Genomic DNA, 27,526 nt, shown 5'->3' on the forward strand with positions numbered 1-27,526 from the left:
TGCATTTCACTTTTGACTTTGACATGCGAGCTTTTTTTGGTCTGGGTGATCCCTTTGAGCACCATAGCAATCTTTGGCGTTTTGTCTCTGGATTGTACTGAAAAAAACAACTTTCATCACCATTGATAACACGGCTCAACAATTCTTGATTGATTTCCGTTTGCTCCAACAGATCGGCTGCCACATTTTCCAGTGTTTCTCGCTGTTGTGGTGTGAGAGTTTTGGGGACCATTTTTGCACAAATCTTTCTTACACCAAGATCTTCAGTTATTATTAGACGAACCGTTTCTCGATTGATGTTCAGTTCTTCTGCAATCATTTTCACAGATAATCTTTGATTCGATCGTACAAGTTCACGCACCCTGGCCAAGTTAACATCCGTCCGTGAGGTTGATGGTCGTCCACTGCGGTCTTAATCTTCAACATTTGTTCTGCCTTCACTAAACTTTTTATGCCAATGAAAAACTCGAGATCTTGATATAACCTCCTCTCCAAAAGCCTTCTGAAGCTTACCGTAAGTTGTTGTTGCGTTTTCACCCAATTTAATACAAAAGGAAATGGTATACCATTCTGCAATATTGTGCGGTCCCATTTCCGTGACGAGAGACACAAACACGTGTTAACTTATTACAGCACGACCCACGAATGAGCAGTTGCATCGATGTGCCGCATGGACTAGAAGCAGCCTATCTTGCAAAGAACATGTCTCATTATTGTCACACCTCATATGTACAATGATTCATCTTTATTATTTCGCTATTTACTGTTTTTTATACATTTTTGTTATTGTGTTGCTGAATGGAAGACGGCCACTTGACTAAAATGGGCTGTCCATAAATAAATAGACAGTACAATAACTTTTGGTGGATTCATGATCCCTTTTTCCCCCCTACATCTTTCCACAGTACAGTGTGCAATAAATCAACCTGCTAGGTCACGCACCTTTTATTATTTGTAGGTTTCCCTATTCTACAAGCAGAGTTATCCTGCAACACGTTTAGCTCAGGACGACACATGTGACATGCAAGTGTTAAGACGACGTACATGATCAAATAATTAGAGAACTGTACTGTGTTTGCCAAACACTTAGCCATGTACAGTGCTGTTGGCGTGCTTGTCAAGCATAGATCGTGTTAGACATGTTTGCGAGAAATACTGGTTGAAGAAAAGTTTGAGAAGATGGCGGACATTGTTCGTGTCAACGCTGCGCCGCATGTTTGGTGAAAGCAGTTTTATTACAATTTATCTCATTGTATAGTGAGTTTCTAGAACTATGTAATCCACGATCAGGGACGAAAACAAAATAGCACTGGCTACTACCAGAATGGTAGAAGTGTCACATCTTTTCCAGACATGTATTACGCACGAAGAGGTTACAAACAAAATCAATAATTTACGTATTAACATACAAGCGGGAGTGCAATAAAAGAAATCGAAGTTATCTGGTTCTTCCACGGCCGAAGTAGGCTATATTTTCCGATGTTGTGTTGTTTTAACCATTTGCTATTACAAGACTAAGCTGAAGTTAATAAATTTTGAATACTTGTTTCTTCTTCTTTCGTGTGAAGACAGAGCACCTCTAAAAAAATTAAGATTTTCGCCGTTTGTCGACAAAGTTCATGAAGTCATCGGTTTCTGAGTGTACCATTTCCTTTAACAGATTTTTGTATTTTTCTCCTCACTTCAAACTATTCGCTAAACCAGCGTCTTGTTTTCTTCTTCATTAAGCACAGTACCACAATGTTATAAATGCTTTATCTGCATTTTTTGCAACTCGCGACAGTGTCAAAAAACAGAAAGTAAGGTTAAACTGACAAGCTTTGTTGGTGCTTGTTTGACACATCTGTAGCTAGATAAGAGAGAATTTGGCAGACAAATTTGCTCTTTTACGAATGCCTCAGCAAGCTATTAAAAGTTTGATTGCCGACCCAAGAAAGTTGAGGTAGCCATCGGGTTCTTAGAGTAAAATTTCCTTAGCTGATTTTCGTGAACTCTAATTTTAAGCCATGCCTTCTTTTTTTAAACACAGTGCCAGAAACGCTTTGTCTGCATTTATGGACGGTCTCACTAATGTCAAAATACTCTCTACCACGAAATGAGGTTGACTGGCACGTTTTATTTGAAGAATCTGCGGCTGGGTAAGAGCGAATTTGACAAGCAAGTATGCTCGTTTACGGAGGTCTTTAGGACCAGACAAGAGGATGTGTAGTACGATACGATGTCCCCCTGGAGAGGTAGCTGGTGAGTCAGAGGTTTTACACCGTGGCACTAGGCACTAGCGCTTGCCAGTAGGACCTTAGCACGTACGCACACAGGCGGCCTACGTCACAGAGGGAGGGGCGGTTGTCACCGATGCTCGCAGGAATAAAAAGACATTTGGCAGCAGCGGCGGTGGCTTGGCATCTACAGGGCACGGCTCGTCAGCCGAGGACGTGCGTCCGACGCCTGTGGAGACGGCTCTCAGGGGCTACAGCTGCAGCAGCTCCGCGAGCTGAGCAAGAAAACAGCTGTACTTCTGAAACCACTGTGAAGTGGAAGTGTTTGGCAGAGGGTATTTAACACAGTCCTGCATGCTGGGGCTCCTTCCCTTTCCAATCGCGTTTGCAGCGCGGAAAGCGCTTCGGCGCCTCTCTCCGCGCTGGTCACTCGTTCTTGGCGGTCGCTACGGGAACAGTGTGTTCATAGAAGCCTCTCTATTGCTAAACGGCTGTTTCAGTCCATTGCGCCACTTAGAGGTTGCCTATCTAGCCCCTTCCAGGACGAGAGAAATTTTATTTTCTATGTTTTATATTGTTACAGAGCAACGGCTTTGCCGCAGTGGATACACCGGTTCCCGTCTGATCATCGACGTTAAGCGCTGTTGGGCGTGGCCGGCACTGGGATGGGTGACCGTCCGGGCCGCCTTGCGCTGTTGCCATTTTTCGGGGTGCAATCAGCCTCGTGATGCCAGTTGGGGAGCTACTCGACCGAATAGTAGTGGCTCCGGTCACAGAAAACCATAACGACTGGGAGAGCGGTGTGCTGACCATACGCCCTTCGTATCCGCATCCTCACCTGAGGATGATACGGCTGAGTGTCCGATTCAGGGCGATCTGGGTGGCCAAATAATATGCTCGAATTGTCCAGAATGTTCTTCAAACCAATGGGGAACAATTCTGACCAAGTGATGTGCCTCACTATCATCCATCAAAATTCCATTGTTGACTGGTAACATGAAGTCCAAATGGTCTCAAAGTAGTCGAAGATAACCAGTGCCTAGTCAACTATCGGTTCAGTTGGATCGGAGGGCCCAGTCCATTAGCGACGCTTGTGTGGAGCTGGGGCCACATCGGCATTCCAGGAAACAAACGTGTCGATCGGTTGGCCAAGCAGGCCACCACTTCGCCACCCCTGGAGCTTGGTCTCGTGGAAAGAGACCTCCGGTCAGCCCTACATCGCACAGTCCGCGATGTCTGGAGCTCTGAATGGTCTGCCTTGAACACGCCAAATAAGCTCCGCACGGTCAAGTCGTCCACAGCCGTATGGAACTCATCCTTGAGGGGCACACTTAGGGACTCAGTTGTTCTCTGCTGTGTCCAAATTGGACATACGCGGATGACCCACAGCTATCTCCTTCGTCGTGAGAACCCGCCCAAGTGTCGCTGCGATGCCAGGCTGACAGTGGTCCATCTTCTGATGGACTGCCCCCTTTTAGCCTCCTTGCAGCAGTCCTTTAATTTACCAGCTGCACTTCCCTTAATTCTAGGTGACGATGCCTCTATAGCTGACTCAGTTTTACGTTTTATCCATGCAGCTGGGTTTTATGACTCGATCTAGTATGGGCGCTCTCGCATGATTTCTCAGGCTACACCAACTCCAGCGACGTCTATTTGTGACGTGGATACCAAAATAGTGTCTTTTATGGTAACAAGTTGCGTTGGTACCTCTATCAACGCTTTCCAGCTGGAAGTTCTTCGTTTGTAGTTGAGTGGTTGACTTTTACCTGATCCATCAACCACTGTATGCTTTACTCTAGTCAACTATTTGCTCTGCTCCTTTTAAGTGCCCTCTATTTTGTGTTATTTTAGCTCTGTACCCCCTGGTGTTCCCTTCCTCTGGGTGCAGAGGTTACGCTTTTACTGTATAGGCCTTTTCCAAGTATGTCTGTTTGGAACAGGGGACTGATGACCTAGATGTTTAGCCCCCATCAAACCCCAAAACCAACCAACCATCCAACTTAGTCCATTCCATCTAAACACAGCCCACACCATTATGGGGCCACCACCAGCTTTCATAGTGCTTTGTTGACAGCTTTGGTCGATGGCCTCGTGCGGTCTTCACCTACCATAAGCTCTTATCAACTAAAACTGGGACTCATCCGACCAGGCCACGGTTTTGCAGTCTAGGGTCCAACCGACATGGTCACGGATCCAGGAGAGGCTCTGGAAGCGATGTCATGCTCTTAGCAAAGGCTCTCTCGTCGGTCTTCTGCTGCGATAGCCCATTAACGCCAAATTTCGCCGCACTGTCCTAGCGGATACGTTCGTCGTACGTCCCACAATGATTTCTGCGGTTATTTCAAGGAGTGTTGCTTGTCTGTTAGCACTGACTACGCAAACGCCTCTGCATGTGGTCGTTCAGTGAAGGCCGTTGGAAACTGCGTTGTCCGCGATGCGAGGTGATGCCTCGAATTGGGTATTCTCAGCACACTTTCGTCCGCAGCTCGTGGTCTCGCGGTCGCGTTCTCGCTTCCCGAGCATGGGGTCCCATTTTCGATTCCCGCCGGGGTCAGGGATTTTCACCCGCCTCGAGATGACTGGGTGTTTGTGTTGTCCTCACAGTTTCATCTTCATTCATGAAAGTGGCGAGTATGGACTGGGCAAAGGTTGGGAATTTGTACGGGCGCTGATAACCGCACAGTTGAGCGCCCAACAAACCAAATATCATCATCTCGGTACACTTTCGACACTGTGGGTCACGCAAGATGGTATTCCCTAACGGTTTCCGGATTGGAACGTGATATGCGTCTAGCTGCAACTAACATTCAATGTTCAGACTCTGTTAATTCCTGTCGTGCGGTCATAATAACATCGCAAACTTTATCACACTAATCACGTGAGTACAAATGACAGCTCCGCGAATGCACTGGCATTTTATACCTTGTGTACGCGATGCTACCATCTGCGTATGTTCATACTCGATGACTTTTGCCAACCCAGTGGATGTGCTTTGTGGCAGCGGAACTCATATTACCCAGATTATATTCACCCAGTATTTGGCAATGAGACAACCTGGCGTCTTTCAACAAAATTTGCGCATAACTTCGAACCTTCAAGAAAAGTTTCCTCGCCAATGGCCCCAACAAAATGATGACAGTAAAAGTTTGTCACTTACTGGATTTTCGTTGTTGATGCAGCACAACTTCAGCATCAGGCGTGACTTCTTTCCCATTAACTCTATTCGCAACACACTTTACAGACGGTACCCACATTTACTACCGAATGTACCTGCAATACTATATCGTTATGCACCGAGCGAGGTGGCGCAGGTGGTTATCACACTTCGCATTCGGGAAGACGACGATTCAAATCCGCGTCCAGCCATCCCGATTTATGTTTTCCGTGATTTCCCTAAATCGTTTCAGGTAAATGCCGGGATGGTTACTTTGAAAGGGCACGGGCGATTTCCTTTCCCATCGTTCCCTAATCCGATGGGACCGATGACCACGCTGTCGGGTCCCCTCCCCCCCTAACAAACCAACCAACCAATATCATTATGCAGTATATACTACGCGAGACATGACCTCATGAATACTAAATTCCTGTAAAACTGGCTCTTGCTCCAAACGGAAATCAAAATACCCACTCTATACTCGTCCAGTATTTCATAATGAGAGGGTTTAGTGACTTCCAACAAACTTTAAACGTAATTTCAATCCTTTTTTAAGCTTTTTTCGTTTACATGCATAAAGTCAAATACCCAACACGATAAGTCACTTCTAAAGCACTTAGAAGTTTGAAACTTTTTATACACTGGCGCTCGACTCTTTAAAGAATTGTTCATTGGTGCATGTACTTTCTTCACTTAAAGATGGCTGTATGACATGGAGAAGTAATGTGGATGTGGATCACTGAAAAATCATAAAGCTTGGAAAATTCTGGAGAAGATCTTTATACAGCAATGCACGAGGATGGGAAAAACCGTCATCGGTATTTTAGTTCTGAATCACAGGTATTCTTCGGCATTGTTTGGCATCGGTTATAACAAGTGTTTTCTATTTTTATGTTTTACTATAAAAACAGAATAAAAGACGAAATATCAGTTATCCATAGGAGAAAAGCTACAATTTTTCGTATTTAAATAAACCTTTGAAAAAAAAAGAGTAATTTATATTCGTAAAATTTTCATTGATTTGAAGTATTAAGTTGTTATAGAAAGCGGGAAAAGCAATCGGTTCTGTTTTAATAAGACTGCCGACAGTAACGAGGAACAAACACATGGCACAAGATTTTATAGGCATTGCTAAGACAATAATATCGCTGTTGCCGTGCGTCATGGCTTAAGGCACTCGTGTTCGTGGAGTGTCCAAGACTTGGTCCCACATGTACAATACTTCATTTGCTCTAAAAAATTAAATATTTATCTGCCACTTCTATGAAGTAATATAACGGGAAGGAAATTATGGTAACAGTAATACATTAAAAACTTGAGAACTCATTCATAGTACACAATAAAAATAAAAAGCAGAATATTTGCTGTGTACATAGCACGCCTATATCTACTTTGTAAGTAGTCTGTCTACGTTTTTATGTTCATAACGCCACATAGCGCTCTCTTAAAATCGCTGACTGCGCTGTGTGCAGTCTGTGGTTGGTTGGACTCGTTGTTGGAAGTTATTCGCCAGTGTAGTGTTGGGCAGTTGGATGTGAACAGCGCGTAGCGTTGGGCAGTTGGAGGTGAGCCGCCAGCAGTGGTGGATGTGGGGAGAGAGATTGCAGAGTTTTAAGATGTTAATATGAGCGGACGATCTGGACGTGTGTCCGTCATAAAAAGGAAATCTGTTAAACTGGATGTCAAGAATTTATAAATAAATTATGACTTTTGAATATTATGAACATAAATACATTGTTTGTCCTCTACCAAAATCTTTCATTTTATGCCTATCAGTAGTTAGTGCCTTCAGTAGTTGGAATCTTTTATTTAGCTGGCAGTATTGGCGCTCGCTGTATTGCTGTAGTCTGAGTAACAAGGATTTTTGTGAGGTAAGTGATTCATGAAGGGTATAGGTTATTGTTAGTCAGGGCTATTCTTCTGTAAGGATTATAGTATTAAATTAAAAACTTAACTCATTCATAGTACACAATAAAAATAGAAAGCAGCAAATTTGCTGTCTGTCTACATAACACGTCTATATCTACTTGTAGCTCTCGAAAACCGACAAATAATATATGAAACAATGAATTCTTCATCTTCAGTTTTCAGCCTTTAGCACTGCCTATTCGTAATGCCCAAATGGCGGTACGATCCTCGATTTCAACATGATTTGTGAGCTGAGTCTCAAAAAATTAGAATCAGTAGAAGAATATTGGTGATTTTTGTTGTAATAAACCACGAGAAAAGCAGCGGACGGTGGATGGACTTTCGTTTATTTCCGAATTTAGTTCAATATTTCGATTCTATGTACCTTGAAACTGAGAGAGTCAAAATTTTTCTGTCTTTATTCGAGTTCTACGTTTATTACAGAAAATAATAGGAATAAAAACCGAAAATCAGTTACTTCAGAAACCGATTATTCTGACCGGTTATAACGGTCAGAAGCTGCCGTGGAAAATAACGATATAACCGAAAACCGGTTGTTTCAGCGATAACTGTCATCCCTACAGAGCACGTCGAATGGGTTATCTTATTAGTCCCTACGTTTGCAGCTGAGTGATCGGTGCGACAGACCTGCGGAGGAACTGGCAGCGAGTTTTCTTCGGTGGGAGTAATACGACAGGGCACACCCAGCCTTGCGAGGCTGCTTCTCTGAGAAGTGGCGGTTACCAAAGATCAGCGGAAACAACGTTCGTATTGGTGGTGTGGTGATCCTCAAATTTATTTTTTTCCCCAGTCAGTCATGGGATTGTCTTCGGCACATGCACTTCAGATTCTCGTATTTCCCGCATATATTATTGTCTGTCTACAGTTTTTGCCTTCTACAGCTCCATCTAGTACCATGGAGGTTATTCCCTGATGCCTTAACAAATGTCCTATCGCCCTGTCCCTTCTTGTCAGTTATTTCCATAAATTCCTGTCCTGCCCGATTCTGATGATAACCTCCTCATTCCTCACCTTATCAGTCACCCTAATTTTCAACACTTTTTCTTCATTCTCTCCTGTTCTAGTTTTGCCACAGTCCATGTTTCACTGCCATACAATGCTGTGCTCCTAACGCACATTCTCAAAAAAATCTTCCTCGTATTATGACCGATGTTTGATGCTACTAGACTTTCCTCGGCCAGGAATTCCCTGCCGGCCGCTGTGGCCGAGCGGTTCTAGGCGCTTCACTCTGAAACCGCGCGACCGCAGGTTCGAATCCTGCCTCGGGCATAGATGTGTCTGATGTCCTTAGGTTAGTTAGTTCTAAGTTCTAGGGGACTGATGACCTCAGATGTTAAGTCCCATAGTGCTCAGAGCCATTTGAACCATTAGGAATGCCCTTTTTGCCAGTTCTAGTTTGCTTTTGATGTCTCCCTGGCTCCGTCCGTTATGGGTTACTTTGCTACCTAGTGAGCAGAACTATTGCACTTCATCTATGTCAGCAGTTTCGACGTAAGCTTCTCACCGATTCACTTCGGTTCCTCCTCAACACTGCCTACTTTTCCTCTGCTTACTCTTAATCCATAGCATTTGTGCTCATTATACTGTTCATTCAACAGTCCCTGCAAATACTCCTCTCTTTCGCCGAGAATAGCAATGTCATCAGCGAATTATCACTGATATGCTTAGACCTTGAATTTTAATCCGACTCATAAAACTTTCTTTTATTTCTGTCATGGCTTCTTTGGTGCGTAAGTTGAACAGTAGGGGTGAAAGACTATCTTTTTATCCGAGCACTTGGTTTTCGTTCCTCTATTCTTATTTTCCTCTCTTGGTCCTTGCACATATTATGTATTACCCATATTCACTTGTAGCTTATGTCCGTTTTACCGAGGATTTGGGACACTTCGCACCATATCAGATTACTGAACACTTTTTCTAGGACGACAGATCCTATCAGTTTGTATTGTTTTTTTCTTACATCTTGCGTCTATCGTAGAGCGCAACGTCAGAACTACCTCTCTAGTGCCTTTACCGTTCCTAACGAAGTTGATCGTCATCTGACAGTCCACAATTTTCTTTCTCGTTATTCTGCGTATTCTTGTCAATAAGGTCGACGGATGAACTGTTGAGCTGATTATACGGTATTTCTCGCGCTCATCTGCTTTCGATCCCATATGCCATCCAAAAAAATCTAATCAGAGCGCATTGTATTTGTGGCAACAGTTACTGTGTAGTCGCCGTCTTTGATCCGATGACTCGTTTGAATTAGCTCTCCGCACTCTTTCTATCCTGTGCAAGTCTCTTCACCTCCGCACGACCGAAACCTACGAGGGGTGTTCGAATAGTAATGCAACACATTTATTTTCTGAAACCAGGTTCGTTGTGGTCAGGATTGCAGTACATCATAGTATTCCCCATTCTTTTGGTTACAGAACCCTGTCTCTCTACATAATCTCCGTTAGTTCGATTGTCTTCGTTACTGGTATGGCCTATATGCCTGCATGGTACCCCTCTACCGGTTGACATTGAAGCCAACGTTCCACTGCATGAATAACGTGTCCATCATCGATGAACTGATTCCCGTGGAGTGCATCCTTCATTGGGCCAAACAGATGGAAGGTGCGAGATCCAGGCCGTAGGGTGGATGAGGAAGAACATTCCAATGGAGTTTTGTGAACTTCTCTCGGGTGCGAAAAATTGAGTGCGTCCTTGCGTTGTCATGGAGGAGGAGGAGAAATTCGTTTGCCTTTTTATGAAGACGAACACGATGAAGTCGTTTCTCCAATTTTCTGAAGGCAGCATAGTTCACTTCAGAGTTGCTTGTTGCATCGTGATGGAGAACATCCAGCAGAATAATCGCTTCAGAGTCCCAGCCTTCACCAGCTGAAATTCCGGCTTCGAACTTTTTCTTCGGAGGGGAGGTGTGGCGCGAGTCCTCGATTGACGTTTCGTTTCCGGTTCGTTGTGATGAACCCATGTTTCATTGCCTGTGACGATGTTCGCCAAAAAATTGTGTCCGTCAGCCTCATAACGCGTGAGCAGTTCCGCACAAATGGTCCTTCGTTGCTCTTCCGTTAGGCAGCGAGGAACCCAGCGGCCGTACACCTTTGAATACCCCCAACAGGTGGGCGAGTGTGTCAGCACTGCCAACAGACGCATCCAGGTGAGCAGCGAGGTCTTAGATTGTGACCCGTCGATCGCTTCGAATGAGAGTGTCCGCACGTTCCAACATTGCCGTAGTTACCACTATGTGTGGCCGGCTGGCACGCGGGAGATTGGACAGGTTTGCGCGACTTTGTTGCGGTGATGACAAATGCCACGCCCATAGACTCACAGTGCTTTCGTTCGCTACCACATCTCCGTAGACATTCTGCAAGACCCTATGAATATCTGCGATGTTCAGATTTTTCGCAAAAAACCCTCAGTGACAAATCTCTGCTTGAGTCGCATCTCCGCTGCAGACTTCATTTTGAAAGCTGCGGACAGCGCTACATCCTATTGGAACTTCATGAAACTACAGGCACTGAAGCGGAAGTATCCCAATGTATCACCAACAAATTCCGAGAAAAAATCTGTTGCCTTACTGATTGGACACCCCTCCTACCTCCATTTGAACCTAATCACAGAAGTCAAACATCACTCCACATTTTTTACTCCTGACACTTCCGATCATTACCAGACTTAAGATTTCTTAATGCTCAGGATGTATAATATCAACAAATCCAGTCCCTTCTTTTAAACAAACTATGCCACAAATTGCTTTCCTCTTTTCTCTGTTCTTCAGTAGTTGTACCATCGACGCATCTAATCGTTGATATTCTTACGTAGTGTTACATTCGAAAATTTTTTGTTCCCTTTCTGTCTGAACTGTTTATCGTTAAAGTTTCGCTGCTGTAGAAGGCTTCACTCTAAACAAATACCTTCAGAAAGTACTTCCTGACACTTGTTATCCAGGTAGCAAAAGTCATTTTCTAATCTAATTTCCTCAGCATTGGCTTATTTCATTTGAATAGATTCCATTATACTTGTTTTACGTTTGTTGATATTCATCTTATAGCCTCTTTCCAATATACTTTCCTTTCCGTTCAACTGCTCCTTCAAGTTGTTTGCCACCTGTAACTAATAATAATATTATCGATAAAACTCAGTTTATAGCTCTTCTTCCTGAGATTCATATTATCTTTCAATATTCTCCTCTGTTTTTTCCATCTGGCTTATAGAACATGATGAATAAGATTGACACATATGCTATACGAATGAATATTTTAAGAGAATGTAGTATACTTGGTATGATAAGAAACCGCCCAAGTCAGGCTGATCTACTATCGAATACTTCGGCGTCATTATGGCACTGAGGATCAGTTAGAATTATACTTTCCTTTTATCAGGAGCTGTACATCATCTCGGTTTGTCATTATGAATATGTGAGCAATAAAAAATTTGTGTATTCGCAGTTTAAATTTTTGGTAATAATGTCGGGATGATCATATGTGTTTTGTATTAAAGTGTAATTAGTTTCTCCAATACTATGGTTACGCATAGTGGTATAATGGACACAGGCAAGTTTTGACTGTCACTGGCCGCTGTATGCCCGACGTGGCAGCTACGTCATCGCTTTGTGACGTTTCCTCGCATTTCATCTTCGATTCTGCATCGCTTGGCACTGGACGTTTTTGATTTTTAAGATGCGAGCTCTCCTCTGACTTAAGTTTTCTATAACTCCGAGTATGTTAATGAGTTATACGAGACGACTTATTTCTTTTTTTTGTAATTTTCAATTTGATATCGATTTTCACTTATATTTTTATTGTTTCACTTTAGGTCCTTGTAGTGCTCCGCAATTCTTGACCGTAACACCCGACCGAATGTCCGAGCTAAATACGGTTTCACGGTTCTCCATTTTATAACGTTATAAAAATCAAAGTCGTAACAGTCACGCTGGTACGATGACGTCAGAGGCAAAAGGAATACTGCGCGACAACCACGTATAGACATGATCTGTCCGTTGTGGGCTCAACCATTGTTTACGTTTTGTAGTCTGGTTGTTGTTAGCGAGTCAAATTTGACGGAATTTTTCGGTTTATAATTGAAGCAACAAGAAGCCACAAGTAATGTTTAACATTTTTTGAGTCGAGCCATCACCAATTTCGGATGTTTTAGAAATCCCTCTTCATATGGCTGTTACAGGTTTTGTTGTTTTGTTGCTAGGGCCCCGTTTTGTATCTGTCATTAGTTTGCTGCAGTGCCTCACGGAATCGTCCTCTGATTCTGTTTTCAAATTTTGAAGTCAACACATATGTTTACGTGCAAACCAATAAAGGATACAGAACGAGTATCCAGCAAGAAAACGGCGGAACCTAAAACAACCATCTGAATATGAATTTGTAAAAAATCCGAAACCGTTCATGGTTTTATCCAAATAATCAGTGTTAACCCTACTTTTGAGTAGAATGAAATTTTCACTGTGCAGCGGAGTGTGGGCTATATGAAACATCTTGGCAGATTGTGTGCCAGTCCGAGACTCGAACTCGTGATCTTTGCCTTTTGGGAGCAAATGCTCTACCAACTGAGCTACCCGAGCATGACTCGCGACACGTCGCCACAGCTTCAGTTCCACCAGTACCTCGTCTCCCACCTTCCAAACTTCACAGATGCTTTCCTACGAAATAGCACTCCTGGAAGAAAGGATATTGCGGAGACTTTGCTTAGTCACAGCCTGGGGATATTTCGAGAATGAAATTTACACATTTCAGCGGAGTGTGCGCTGATACGGAACTTCAAACTGCAGTTTTAATCCGGTAGGAAATTTCATATCAGCGCACACTCTGCAGAGTGAAAATTTCATTCTAGAAACATTCCCCACGCTGTGGCTAAGGCACGTGTCCGCAATATCCTTTTTTCCAGTTCCGCAAGATACACAGGAGGTAGGAGACTAGGTACTGGTGGGACTGAAGCTGTGGCAACGTGTCGTGACTCGTGACTGAGTAGCTCAGTCGGTAGAGCACTTCGCCCCGAAAGGCAAAGGTCCTGACTTCGAGTTTCAATCCGGCACACAGTTTTACGTTTCTAGCATTTGTAGACTTATAGAAAGCTTTTGACAATGTTGACTGGAATACTCTTTCAAATTCTGACGGTGGCAGGGGTAAAATACAGGGAGCGAAAGGCTATTTACAATTTGTGCAGAAACCAGATGGCAGTTATAAGAGTCGAGGTACATCAAAGGGAAGCAGTGGTTGGGAAGGGAGTGAGACAGGGTTGTAGCCTATCCCCGATGTTATTCAATCTGTATATTGAGCAAGAAGTGAAGGAAACAAAAGAAAAATTCGGAGTAGGTATTAAAATACATGGAGAAGAAATAAAAACTTTGAGGTTCGCCGATGACATTGTAATTCTGCCAGAGACGGCAAAGAACTTGGACGAGGAACTGAACGGAATGGTTAGTGTCTTGAAAGGAGGATGTAAGATGAACATCAACAAAAGCAAAACGAGGATAATGGAATGTAGTTGAATTAGGTCAGGTGATGCTGAGGGAATTAGATTAGGAAATGAGACACTTAATGTACTAAAGGAGTTTTGCTATTTGGGGAGCAAAATAACTGATGATTGTCCAAGTAGAGAAGACACAAAATGTAGACTGGCAATGGCAAGGAAAGCGTTTCTGAAGAAGAGAAATTTGTTAACATCGAGTATAAATTTAAGTGTTAGGAAGTCGTTGCTGAAAGTAATTGTATGGTGTGTAGCCATGTATGGAATTGAAACGTGGACGATAAATAGTTTGGATAAGAAGAGAATAGAAGCTTTAGAAATGTGCTGCTACAGAAGAATGCTGAAGATTAGATGGGGTAGATCACATAACTAATGAGGAGGTATTGAATAGAATTGGGGAGAGTAGGAGTTAGTGGCACAACTTGACTAGAAGAAGGGATCGGTTGGTTGGACATGCTCAGAGCCATCAAGGGATCGCCAATTTAGTACCGGAGGGCAGCGTGGAGGGTAAAAATCGTAGAGGGAGACCGAGAGATGAATACACTAAGCAGATTCAGAAGGATGTAGATTACAGTAGGCACTGTGAGATGAAGAAGCTTGCACAGGATAGAGTAGCATGGAGAGCTGCATCAAACCAGTCTCAGGACTGAAGACCACAACAACAACACACAGTTTTAATCTGCCAGGAAGTTTCTTACTCTTGACTAGTTGCTGTTTGTTATAAACCATACAGTATTACAGCCACAGTTCTCAACGTTTCAATTTTCGGTAGATAACGTGACGATATTTCGTCGCACAAGAAAGTTCGACCGACGAGCGAAGAGATGATTTCACGTCAAAACTGACGACTGGAACACGATGGAGGGGCAGGGTGTTTGGGAGACGTCGTCCGCTGGTGTGCAGGTCGCAGCGGCTGCGTGTCGTGTGATTTGCGGCCCAGACCGGGTCGGCAGCTCAGCTCGTGGGCAGACGGCAGCCGGAGCGCCAGAAATAGAGGCCTGCCCGCTTCCCGTGACGTCACGCCGCCTGTCGACAGACACCGCCGGCGCTACAATGGCGGCTCCACGTTCTGACCTCCCCTGCTCGTTACCCTTTCAGCTGGTCTGGCCCTGCCCCCTCTATCTGTCCACAACTTGTGCCAATCAATTGTGAGGGCAGCATGGGGAGCATGCCGTGACAGCCTCTGTCAATGACGACAATCAGTCTACTACCCCGCAAAGCGCACTGAACACCTTGCCAGCGTGGCTGTTGTTTTAAAATGGTTCAGATGGCTCTGAGCACTATGGGACTTAACATCTGAGGTCATCAGTCCCCTAGAACTTAGAACTAGTTAAAGCTAACTAACCTAAGGACATCACACACATCCATGCCCGAGGCAGGATTCGAACCTGCGACCGCAGCGGTCGTGCGGTTCCAGACTGAAGCGCCTAGAACCGCTCGGCCACAGCGGCAGGCGCTGTTGTTTATTTCCGTGACCTAGCCGAAGCCTGAAACTGTGTGGAACACAAAATTCTGCACAGCAAACTAAAGTGTTTCAGCTTCCATACTGTGTTTATGTAATCATGCCTAGCTAACAGATAGTAGATGATGATGATGATGATGATGATTGGTTTGTAGGACGCTCAACTGCGCGGTTATCAGCGCCCGTACAAACTCCCAACCTTCGTCCAGTCCAATCTCGCCACTTTCATGAATGATGATGAAAAGATCAGGACAACACGAACACCCAGTCATCTCGACTCTGGCGAAAATCCCTGACCCCACCGGGAACAGATAGCTGAGGCGTCTCTGAAACAAACTGCATGTCAAGCATGAAAACCGGTTTTACTAAACAGCGATTTTGGAGCTCAGTCCGGTTACAGGTTGTCTATGCAAAGGCTTGCAGGGGCAACAAAAAATTGATTTTCAATATTTCTCGTCATTACTGACCAAATTTAAAAATTTAAAATGCTGTCGTAATCTGCTCATTAAGAGATATAATATTATGTTAAAAGCTTAAGAGAAGTATTACAGTTACAAACTGTGTGTTTGTCTTCAGGCAGAATAACTGATAACACGCAAGTACCCAGACTATATTATTCAGTAATTCAGAATGAGAGCACTTTGCGTCTTTCAATGAACTTTCAACATTATTTCAAATTTTTCTTATACTTATTGTCGCGTAGTTGCGTAACCTAAAATACTTGACACATCAAGTCATCTGTAAAATAATCAGACGTTTGAAGTTGTTTCACACATGAGAGTTGGATTTTTGGTGGATCGAGGGTTTACTGGTAAGAACAGGAGAACTTAACATGTGCAGTGACACAGGGATCTGTACTGTGCCCAACTTTGTCTCTAAACTATATAAATGACCTTCCAGTGACTTTAAGCGAGAATTCGGAAACTGTAATGTTTGATGAGGCCAGCATGATAATCAAGAATCCAAACTGTACCCTAGAGGACAGCTCAGATGGTAGCTCAACAGGCCGACAAGTGGTTCACAACTAACAGTATGACCCTCATTCTCGCAAAAATTCTTATTATGCAGTTTCAAACATGCAGTAATGGCTTTTGAGAAGTGGAGATTAATGGTAAGCTGTATAATAAGTTAAAACGGAGTCGACACGTGGATAAAGTAACCAAGAAGTTCAGTTTAACACGCTCGGTCCCACGACCAGCCAGGTACGGCAGGTGGCCTAAACATTGCCCATCGTGTTCTGACGATCTATGCCGCCTAGTCTACAGTATGTTTTGTTCACTGTGCGGGTCCGATTTTGAAACAGTCCGTACCCGGGTACTCTGTAATCAACGTCTGTTGCGGTTTAGCTGTTGGTTTATCTTTTCTACTATTCTGTGGAGAAACTTCTGCGGATAAATGCATTTCTTTTCAGTTTATCATTCTTTATCTATAAAATAATTATTTTCGGCGTAGTTACACACAAGATTTATCTTCAACAGGAAAGACACGCCTGTTTTGAGGCATTTCTATAAAAACAAAATGTGTGTGTGATGTTTGCACTGCTGATGGCATCGAAGGAGAAGAGAGGCTGTGAACGTTCGTGTAAGTAGGCACATTGTACCAATGAAAATTGCATGGGGGCCGGAAGCTTGACATCCCGCATCCACCTCTCTATCTACGGTAGGCTGTTCGAGGTCGCGTACCCATCCGAGGGCAGCCAGGTAGGCACAGCCACAGGTGGGTTGGGTAAACAGCTGACACTCGGGCAGTTTTTCAGCCGGTCCGTGGCGTACGCGATTGTAGGCCACTGGCCAGACACACACGGGCAAGCAGATCGCACATGGTAGGGAACGTGCCCACTCTCCAGTACGGTTCTGTGTGCCCCGGAAGCGAGAATACTGGGAACGGGACGTTTCAGCCATCGGATCATGTACCTCTCCTTCGCTGGTTTGGGCTAAGATCATACGTCTCTACAGATAGCAGACACCTGAAGATGTAACTGGTATTACCTTGAATGGCACTGTGTACATTGACCCAGACGCAGACGCCGAACAGTTTGGTCTGCATTAAGCTCGAGTCTCAGCGTCCTAGAATTAGCAACCTGCCTGTCGTGTTATAAAACAGCGGGTGGAGCGAAAGCGATTATCAGAGTACACTTGGAGCCTTATAAAGCTCCAGTCAGCGAGTGAGAATTCGGCAGTGTCCTAGCCCATTGTCCTGATACAGCCCCAGGGCCAGACTGCATCCACAGCCAAATAGTGTCAGCGTCATATCGTTGCCATCTTTAACAGCATCTGATGTGAGGGCAGTACTGAAACCGGCTAAGCACCCTCTAGAGATAGACGGTTGTCACTCAACCTCACTAACGTTCTTTGTAAGTTGCTTGAACGCATGTTGAACCAGCGGCTGTGTTGACCTTGAGTCTCGAATTCTTCTGGGTCCTTCCCAGGGTGGTTCTTACCAAGGCCGTTCCGCTACTGACTGGTTTATCTAGAGTCTGGTATCCAAACAGCTTTCTGCCGACGTCAACACCTTCTTCGACCTGTAAACGGCTTATGACAGCACATGGCGACCATATCCTTGCTACCTTACACGAGTGGGGTCTCAGAGGTCCGCTCCTGATTTTTGTACAGAACTTCCTGTAGCACTGTGCTTCTTGTGTGAGAGTTGGTGCTTCTCTCAGATCCCCCATATGCAAGACAATGGGGTTCCGCAGGACTCTTACTGAGTGGCCCTCTCTCTCTAGTGGCCATAAATGGTCTAGCAGCAGCTGTGGGGTCCTCATATCACCTCCTTGTGTTCTAACGATTTTTGCCGCTACTATTGCTCCTCTAATGTGGATGTCGCTGAAAGTCTTCCCCAAGGCGCTGGCGTGGGTTTCAGCTGCCAAGATTCGCGTCATGCACTTCTATCGACGTCGTGCTGTTCTTCCACAACCAGAACTTCACCTCGACGACCAACTACTCCATGTAGTGGAGACATTGCTTTTTAGGATAAGTCCTCTATTCTCAGTCGATGTGGATTCTCTATCTTCGCTAGCTTAAGCGAGAGTTATGGCTGCACATCAATACATTGCCTAACACCAGCTGGGGTGCAGACCACACTACCATTCAGCAGCTTTACAAAGCCCTGATACCATCCCATGTTGATGAAAGGGTCTGGCATATGGTCTGGCATCACCCTCAGTGTTGTAGAGTCTGGATCTGATGCACCACTGTAGTGTTAGACTTGGGGCAGGAGTCTTTCGAACTGCCCTGTGAACAGCTTACTCATGGAAGCTTGCAAGCTTGCTACTTTCTTTTGTAATCTATACTTTAATGACGGCTGGGGTGGCCGTGCGGTTCTAGGCGCTACAGTCTGTAACCGCGTGACCGCTGCGGTCGCAGGTTCGAATCCTGCCTCGGGCATGGGTGAGTGTGATGTCCTTAGGTTAGTTAGGTTAAAGTAGTTCTAAGTTCTAGGGGACTGATGACCTCAGAATTAAGTCCCATAGTGCTCAGAACCATTTGAACCATTTGATACTTTAATAAATATGGCAAAGATAATGTTAATCAAGACACAGGGAGGAGTTGTGATCTGTATTCATTCTTAACATCACAAGACAAATAACTGCTAAAGAAACGTCACACAAACATTTTCATTTGACAATATGGGGTCTATCAGTGATCAGCAGGGGATCGACACACGACACTAACCAGAACACTAATTGCTTTATCTGACTTCATACACGTGAATCCAGAAAAAAACGCCACCATCAAGCATTAATAATGTAGTGGCGTAGCAAGACAGCCACGCCACTCGGAAGTAGCCGAAAGGCACGCGTTAAGCTCACGCAGGCTGGCGTGAGGTCTGAAACAGAAAAGTACGTAGCTGCTGGAATACTTAACTTTAATCCACAATTGGTGAACATTGGTCTTGTTACTGTACATGCTTCATTAGATACATAGCAAAGGATAAATGGCGCCTTGCTAGGTCGTAGCAATTGACTAAGCTGAAGGCTATGCTAACTATCGTCTCGGCAAATGAGAGCATAATTCTCAGTGAACCTTTCCTAGCAAAGTCGGCTGTACAACTGGGGCGAGCGCTAGTAAGTCTCTCTAGACCTGCCGTGTGGCGGCGCTCGGTCTGCAATCACTGATAGTGGCGACACGTGGGTCCGACGTATACTAATGGACCGCGGCCGATTTAAAAGCTACCACCTAGCAAGTGTGGTGTCTGGCGGTGACACCACAAATACTATTCCAAGGAGAAAAATATGGTTCGAAAGAACATGGTGCTGAGAAGCATATATTGGAGCCCTACGCCATAGCAGCTAATACTTTACCCTTCTCCTGGTCAGGGCGGCACACCACGATGCGTTCAGCGACTGAAGTCATGGACGGCAGCGGGCGCCCCAAAAATGCAAGTACACGGCCTTGCGTTCAGCTAATTCGGAATGCAGATACTTCCCTATGGGCCTCTGAAACCACGGTGGATTCCAGTGTGCAGGTGGACCCGTTTGCTGGTCTGCCAAACCAGTTTGACTCTGTGCCACGGCTATGCATGACGAAATATGTCAAATGTTTAGACGGCCGACTGAAGACAAGTAAGTCCACCCACGCATCCCGCGTTGGGTGCATGATGATAGAAGCAGTACCTCTAACGGTTGAGAAGGTGACTGGCACATGCTCTAAGTGGCACAATAGCAAAGGACGAAAGTCTCACTGTTTAGGTAGAGACCTGCAGTTCTTTACTAGCGAAGTGCCAGCACAAGAGTGACCACTTCTCTCCTTCTCTCCGCTTTCCTCCTAAGCTTGGTAGCAAAGCACATTTACATCTGACTGCTCCCACCTTAGCAGAAGCCAATCACGGGCTGGAGCGCCACATTCGAAGATGGAAGACTGCCCCTTGCTCTGCATACGTAGATTTGACCAATCAGAGACTTTAAAGTTAATTGAGAGAAAAGGAAAAAAAGATTCAGTTTCGCGGCCTCTTTCCCACGCGTTTACGCCGTGTCTTTGCTAACAACGTGACCAGGATGGAACCACAGCCCTCCATAAAAAGTTATATCCCCTGTTCCGCCAATTTCTAATTTTCCAAAGAACGGCCATAAACTAGCTAAAAGCCTCACGCCTTCACAACAGAGTCTGGACGTCTGGGCACCAGTGACCTGTCCCATGGAAAGTCGCAGAAACTCACAGTTGCCACGTCGGCTTCCTGCCTAACAAGGACCCATCCTCTACTTTATTGGTGGTCTTCAATGCACTGCCCTTTGCAATGGCGACTTCTCGGCGCTAGTCAGTCTACTTGGACGGAGCTCCCGACCAACTGACGCCATCCAGTGTGTCTGCACAATGAGACTGCAGAACTCGGCAGTCCGCAAATGTTTTCACCCAGGTTCTGCAGAAAAAATGTTCCTTTCTGTCCTCAGTTGCCATAAGCTTTTACTGCAGTCGTTTAAAGCAGTACCCTATTACTTTGAGCACATTTAAATCTTACTGCTATTCTTTCACTAGACCACACAAGCAAGAGCGTTAACTACTGCCCACGATTTCATCATGATGTATGAAGTCAGATCGTAATACAGATCACCTTCCCTAAGAACATTAAGCGGCATGACACCGAATCAGAAGCGAGAGTACCCTGTAGTCTCTCAAGCTGTGGTCCCTCCATTGTGGATCAGGCGCCAACAACAGCTTATCAATTATTCTACCATCGTTTGCAGTTCCTCTTCGCATTTGAACTATCATCTTCTCTTTGCAAGCAGTCCAGATCAGGGATTACAATCGCAATCCGCATCCCTCTCTGAACTCCAGTTGTTTGCTCGTCCACCTTTCCTCAGGGACCACTCATGCACACCTCCTTTCAGACCCACCAGAGGCCGTGTGCCACCAACTCTTCTCCATCCTTGTTGCATCCAGGGGTTCAGAAATAATCTGTACTGATAGCTTGCTGGCCATGTGGGCTTTGCTTGTACTCACACTGGAGATGTTGAACTATGATCCTTCGGAATAGCTGTAGTGTTTCCACTGCAGAGTTGGTAGCCATCTCTCATGCACCAGTGGGGTCATTTCTCACCTGCAGGGACTCCTTGAGCAGCCTGCAAGCTCTTGACCAGTGTCACCCTCACCATCCTTTGGTCATTGCTATCGTGGATTCCCTGTATGCCCGTGAACAATGTGGATGCCCAGGGACCTTCGTCTGGATCCCAGGCCATGTTGGAATCCCAGGAAATGAACTTCCTGATAGTCTGGCCAAACTGGGTACCAGTAAACAGACACTTGAGATTGGTATTCCAAAAACAACCTCCAATTAGTATAATGTCATCAAGTTTTAGGAATTTGGAATGGCTCACTATGATTCTACTATGATGAGGCTACAAATCTGTTGAGGTCCTCCATGAATACCTCTCACAAGGACACTACTGTCCTTTAGCAGCTCTGCATCAGCCATACCTGGCTGACTCGTGGATCTCCTCTGTAGCGAGGACCCACTCCATTGTTGTTGTGGCTCCCGTTTGATGATGGTCCACATTTTGCAGGGTAGTCCCAACCTAGCTGCCCTTCAGTGGACTTTTAATCTCCCTGACTCACTACTCCTGGTATTGGGAGAAGATGCATCAATGTCTTAGTTTTACATTTCATTCATGAAGGGGACTTCCACTAGTCTCTCTAAGGTGTGCCACTTAACCTTATTGGCTTATTGAGGGGTTGGCGGAACACACTGTGCCCTCGAAACTTCCTAGCAGATTAAAACTGTGTGCCGGACCGAGGCTCGAACTCGGGACCTTTGCCTTTCGCGGGCAAGTGCTCTACCATGTGAGCTACCCAAGAACGCCCCGTCCCGAGTTAGAGTCTCGGTCCGGCACACAGTTTTAATCTGCCAGGAAGTTTCATACCAGCGCACACTCCGCTGCAGAGTGCAAATCTCATTCTGGACACTGTTCCCTCCTCTGCCCAGATCGGGCTGTGGCTGGGCTTGGTGGTCCAGCCCAGTCCTCACCCTACCTGCTCTTTTACTCGTCTTCGCCCTCTTGAATGGTCTGTTAGACTTGATCATCTTTTGTCTCTCTGTGCTTCTCTTGCCCTGTTCGTATTGCTAGTCTTTCCTAGGCAATTTCTGGGTGGTTTACCTTCTGATAAGTGGCTGAGCCTGGGAGACGTATGCCTCCTCATTGAGCTGTGCTTTAGGGGGGGGGGGGGGGAGGGTTTCAGGCTGCTCCCTAGATGGGGCACCTTGCCTGCTGCCTGCTTTTCTTCTTTTATCTCCCTTTCTTCTTTTTGTCCTATATTTCACCTTCATTGACATTTAGTAGATGTTGGGTATTTTCCCTCTAGATTTTGCTCAGTGGGCTATCTCTGATCTACAGTCATGTAGCCCAGTCTGTTCGAGAAAAAAAGGAAGTGATAACCTAGTAGTTCCGTCCCTTTAATCATCCAACCATTCCAACATGACCCTCTGGCGGATGGCATGCACTATTTGCGCCAGTCTGATAGTGTAATAAACAGCGCCTACGAGCGCCTTTGCCTGATGAGAAGAAGAAACCCTACAAAAATCTGGAATGAATCCTGGAATTTTGGGGTAGGATGTGGTGATCAGGGGATGAGTCACCACATCTGTCCCTCATGTCAGATAAATCCTGGCAAGAATAGTTGTTTCTTGGCCATTAAAATTACAGTGTCATGAAGACAGCGTGCAACAGTTGTCGAACTGGAATGAAGTGTACTACATGCTTGGATATGCATATGATTTGCAATTTGTGCAAATGCACAAACGTAAGTGAACCCATGTACATGCTGTTTTTAAGAAAATCTCCAGCCTATAGACTCCCAAAATGAGGTGTCACACTGTGTACTAAATGTCACACCATGTATACCCCCAAATCACCTGTAAATTTAATTCTGGATACTTCATACTATTTTGCATACGAGCAATAATTAAAATATTGTTAGTTTCTATGCTGCCTAGTGTTGGAATTTAAATGACTAAAAGTGTACATCGCTTCTGAATCCAGCAGCTTCTTTGTTTGTGGCAGCAATTCAAGAATAATAACAAAAATGTAGAAGGAAATAGGCTAATAAATTGCATCCATGATTCCCAGGAACTGCGCAGTCTAATGATGGATCGGTTATGGCCAATGCAGAAACCATTTCTTTAGCAATACAGCGGCCTCGTCTGCTGGCAAGAGCGTCCTCGCCTTGGAGATGGCACAGCCTGTTTATTGTATTTCCCGAAGGTTGGCCAGCGGACTCTTCCTCCGTGTATTTACGCGCTCGTTGCGATACGGCCGGCTGTCGAGAGATGCGAGGACGGCGGGCACTCTGGAGCCTTCGAGATCGCTGCCAACCGATCACGTGGTTCCGCTGTCGAAAGCGCCGGGCGCTGCGCATATTTTGTGCTCGCGGACGCGCCCGGTTTCTTTCGTTTTGCAACGTTGGCAAGGCCGCCTGCAAGCGGCGCGCTCTCCATCACGGTGTTTACACCACCGGCGGTTCATATGGGACCGATCACCTCCACGTGCGACCAAGCCGACGTCTGTTGTTCAAACATTTCCTGTCGGAAAACAAGTCTCGTTGTCTTATTAGTAACTGCGAATATTAGGGTTTCACTTCCGTTGCTTTTGTCTGTGTCGTAAAGAATGTCGGACTACCAACACATAATACGCGCTCGCCCGGTTGGCCGTGCGGTCTAACGCACGGCTTTCTGGGCGGAAAGGAGCGCCGGTCCCCGGCACGAATCCGCCAGGCGAATTTGTGTCGAGGTCCGGTGAACGTCTGTGGATGGTTTTTAGGCGGTTTTCCATCTGACTCGGCGAATGCGGGCTGGTTCCCCTTATTCCGCCTCAGTTACACTATGTCGGCGATTGCTGCGCAAACAAGTTCTCCACATACGCGTACACCACCATTACTCTACCACGCAAACATAGGGGTTACACTCGTCTGGTGCGAGACGTTCCCCCGGGAGCCGAACCGCACAATAACCCTGAGTTCGGTGTGGGGGGCGGAGGGGTGAAGTGGACTGCGGTAGTCGTCGTGGGGTTGTGGACGACTGCGGCTACGGCGGGGACGGAGCCTCTCCATCGTTTCTAGGTCCCCAGTTAACATACAATACAATATAATCTGCAGTTGGTTCAAAATTTTAGTACGCCATTTACGGTACTTTAATTTGTGGAAATAACTTTTATACGTTTCTTAAACGATCAAATGTTTTGTGAAATGAGTTGTTTAAAAGTTAGAAACAAAATATATTAGAGAAAAAATTGTCGCAACTTTGAATGATGCTCGAAGTCAAAGTGCGCATTCTACATAATCCACCCGAGAAATGTCGTCTAACACTCTTTAAAATTCTACGTTAAATACTGAACTTTAAATTTTATATGTACTCCTGATTGGTTGCACATGATTCTACCGTCAAAAGTGGTTAAAATGGCTCTGAGCATTATGGCACTTAACTTTTGAGGTCATCAGTCGCCTAGATCTTAGAACTACTTAAACCTAACTAACCTAAGGACATCACACACATCCATGCCCGAGGCAGGATTCGAACCTGCGACCGTAGCGGTCGCGCGGTTCCAGACTAAAGCGCCTAGAACCGCTCGGCCACTCCGGCCGGCATTCTAGCGTCAACAAATGTTTCTCTAATCTGTTTAGTTCCTTATTTTTAGAGAAACTATTAAACAAAATATTCAACTGTTTTTCCTACACTTCTTTTGTTTTGAACTTTTATTAAGGAAGCACGAAAAACATGTATAACAAATTTGTTCAAAAAAATGGTTCAAATGGCTCTGAGCACTATGGGACTCAACTGCTGAGGTCATTAGTCCCCTAGAACTTAGAACTAGTTAAACCTAACTAACGTAAGGACATCACAAACATCCATGCCCGAGGCAGGATTCGAACCTGCGACCGTAGCGGTCTTGCGGTTCCAGACTGCAGCGCCTTTAACCGCACGGGCACTACGGCCGGCAACAAATTTGTGATAACATTCTTACTAGATATTTTTATTTTCATGTTACCTTCAGAATAATACTGTACTTGTCAATCAGATCACTACAGTAACAAAGTTTTTGCTAATTAGTGTCATTACTTTGAAGCAATTAAATTTTTTTGAAAACTAGACCTCACTGCGGTCAATTTGGTATCCCATTTGTCCCTTTCACACTCTCAGTTTAACTACGCAACTTCGAACAAAAATCCATTGTGTAATTTGTCTTATTTTCGTTCCACTGAAACACTTGAAAAAAAATTAGCGGCCACAGGCACCGTCTGCAGGGGAACAACCGCTGTTAGAAATTAAAATTGTATAGCAGCCACAACTCGCATGATACTTTCCTTTCTTTGACACGTTTCACTCCACCTGTAGACTCTTGTACCACAAGGAAACAAGGGAGAGAATGATGTTATGAGTGGCTGGTATTCTATCTCTACAACACAAATGCACATATCGATTAATACGGTTCTTTATTTACAGAAACTTGAATAGAGTCCATGTTTGTGGTACAAGCTCGTCAGCAGTAGTCTCGCTATGGTCACTAATCTCCTCACTACGTACTGTCATAGCCTGTGATGAACTAAACCCGCTCTGCGAGTATACTGACAGACGTCAAACTGGATGATTGGATGTGTGAGTGAGGGCCCCCCCCCCTGTCAGCGGTGGCGGTCTGGATACATGTTGTCGAGAGGGCGTTGGCTGCGCAATGGTTGTGGGTGCGTCTTTGGCCTGTCTCGTGATACGCGCGCTTGATCCAGCGCCTAGTAATCGATCTTTGCGCTTCATCTTTGCTGACCAGTGTGCTGGCGACAGCTTAAGCCATCACACAACCAGTGCGAGCATCTTGAGAAATAGCATGGCTGAGGGCCACACGATACAAATGTTGAGTTGTGTAGAGCGCCACCGCTGTACATTAAAAATGATAATAAACGTATGATGGCGTCGCTCTACACAGCTTAGTATTTGTATCGTGTGGCTCCCGCCACGTAATTCCTCAAGATGCTAGTGTTGGTGGAGTGAAATGTGTCAAAAAGAAAGTTATATGTGACCTATGGTTGCTACGATAAAAATGTGTGTGTGTGTGTGTGTGTGTGTGTGTGTGTGTGTGTGTGTGTGTGTGTGTGTGTGTGTGTGTGTGTCATGTCTGATGATGATGATGATGATGATGAAACACGAAATAAAACAGCCGGACCCCTGATTTGGGATTCACACTCCAAGAAAGAAATCCAGACAAGGAATTGAAAGTGAACTGTTAGTTTGTTGTACCTTTTTGGCAACAGCGAATAGATCGGGCTTCGCGTTGAGCGCTGTGGAGGAAACCAGCTCCAACACGCTAAGTGCCAATTGGCAAGTGACTTTATTAATACAAATATTATAAATACGAAAGTAACTATGTTACGTTTTCACGACTGAACCTCTGGACGGATTTTGATGAAACTTGGTGTGGAGGTAGCTTCAATGCAGAGGAATAGTGTAGGCTAGTTAGAAAGTCTGTAGTACAAGATATTTATTGATTTAAAGTATAGAACTCGAAATATGGAAACATAATTACCGTTTGAGGAAACTATTTCCTCTTTGACCTTTGCTGTTGGTCACATTATTTTATGAAGTAGTTCCACATAACACGATTCAGCGTAATGAATTGGATGTTTATACAATCCGAAACGTGTTTAATCCACACTTCCACACTAATATCAGTCGCAAGCCCGTCGCGTTTTAGTCGCTGAGTGTCACGTGTGTCTCACAGCGTCAGGGACACTTTGAAGACACACAGCGACGGCGTTATTGAAATGCTGCACGATAAACAGAGAAGCGTCGTGCTTTAACGTGGACAGCGTAGGAGGCCTTTAGAGAGGCTGCTTTTGATTATGGTATGCGAGAGATGGCATGGGTAACAGGCAGAAGAGTGAGGGCAGCTGACGTTATTACAAAATTTTGCGCTGCACTGAACTACTACTTACTTGCCGATTGCATCAAATTAGAAGCTTCTATTTTCTTGCTAGTGGTGCCACTGGATACCTCAGCACGTGACATAAATTTCCAGACGATAAATGTAAACGTTTCCGAGAGAAAAGCGACCAATTTTAGAAACTCCACATTTTATTTTAGTGGCATTACCATTACTCACCATAACAAAACTACTTTTATGTGTCAACAGCTTGTAGTTTTGTACTCCAGTCGGCATGTCACCACCAATATTCGCGTATGACGCAGAACCCCAGCCGCAATATGTGCAGTGGAATTTCACTGTCGGAAGTCACAGGGTGAACGAATCTCTCCATTTCACAGCTTTTTTTTTTTTTTTTTTTTTTTTTTTTTTTTTTTTTTTTTTTTTAATACCAACAAGCG

The 27,526-nt window shown here is 44.9% G+C and overlaps 1 protein-coding gene and 1 pseudogene across 1 annotated transcript in view; one reads left to right on the forward strand and one right to left on the reverse strand.

Moving 5' to 3' along the window:
* The window catches only part of LOC124718683, a 118,046-nt gene that overhangs the window by 20,047 nt on the left and 70,473 nt on the right, over positions 1 to 27,526 (reverse strand). The gene's annotated exons all lie outside the window — the stretch shown is intronic.
* On the forward strand, positions 2,800 to 2,917 carry LOC124719240 (annotated as a pseudogene).

The sequence above is a fragment of the Schistocerca piceifrons genome, chromosome 10 (assembly GCF_021461385.2).
Source record: "Schistocerca piceifrons isolate TAMUIC-IGC-003096 chromosome 10, iqSchPice1.1, whole genome shotgun sequence".
In the NCBI taxonomy this organism is placed as follows: Eukaryota; Metazoa; Arthropoda; class Insecta; order Orthoptera; family Acrididae; genus Schistocerca; species Schistocerca piceifrons.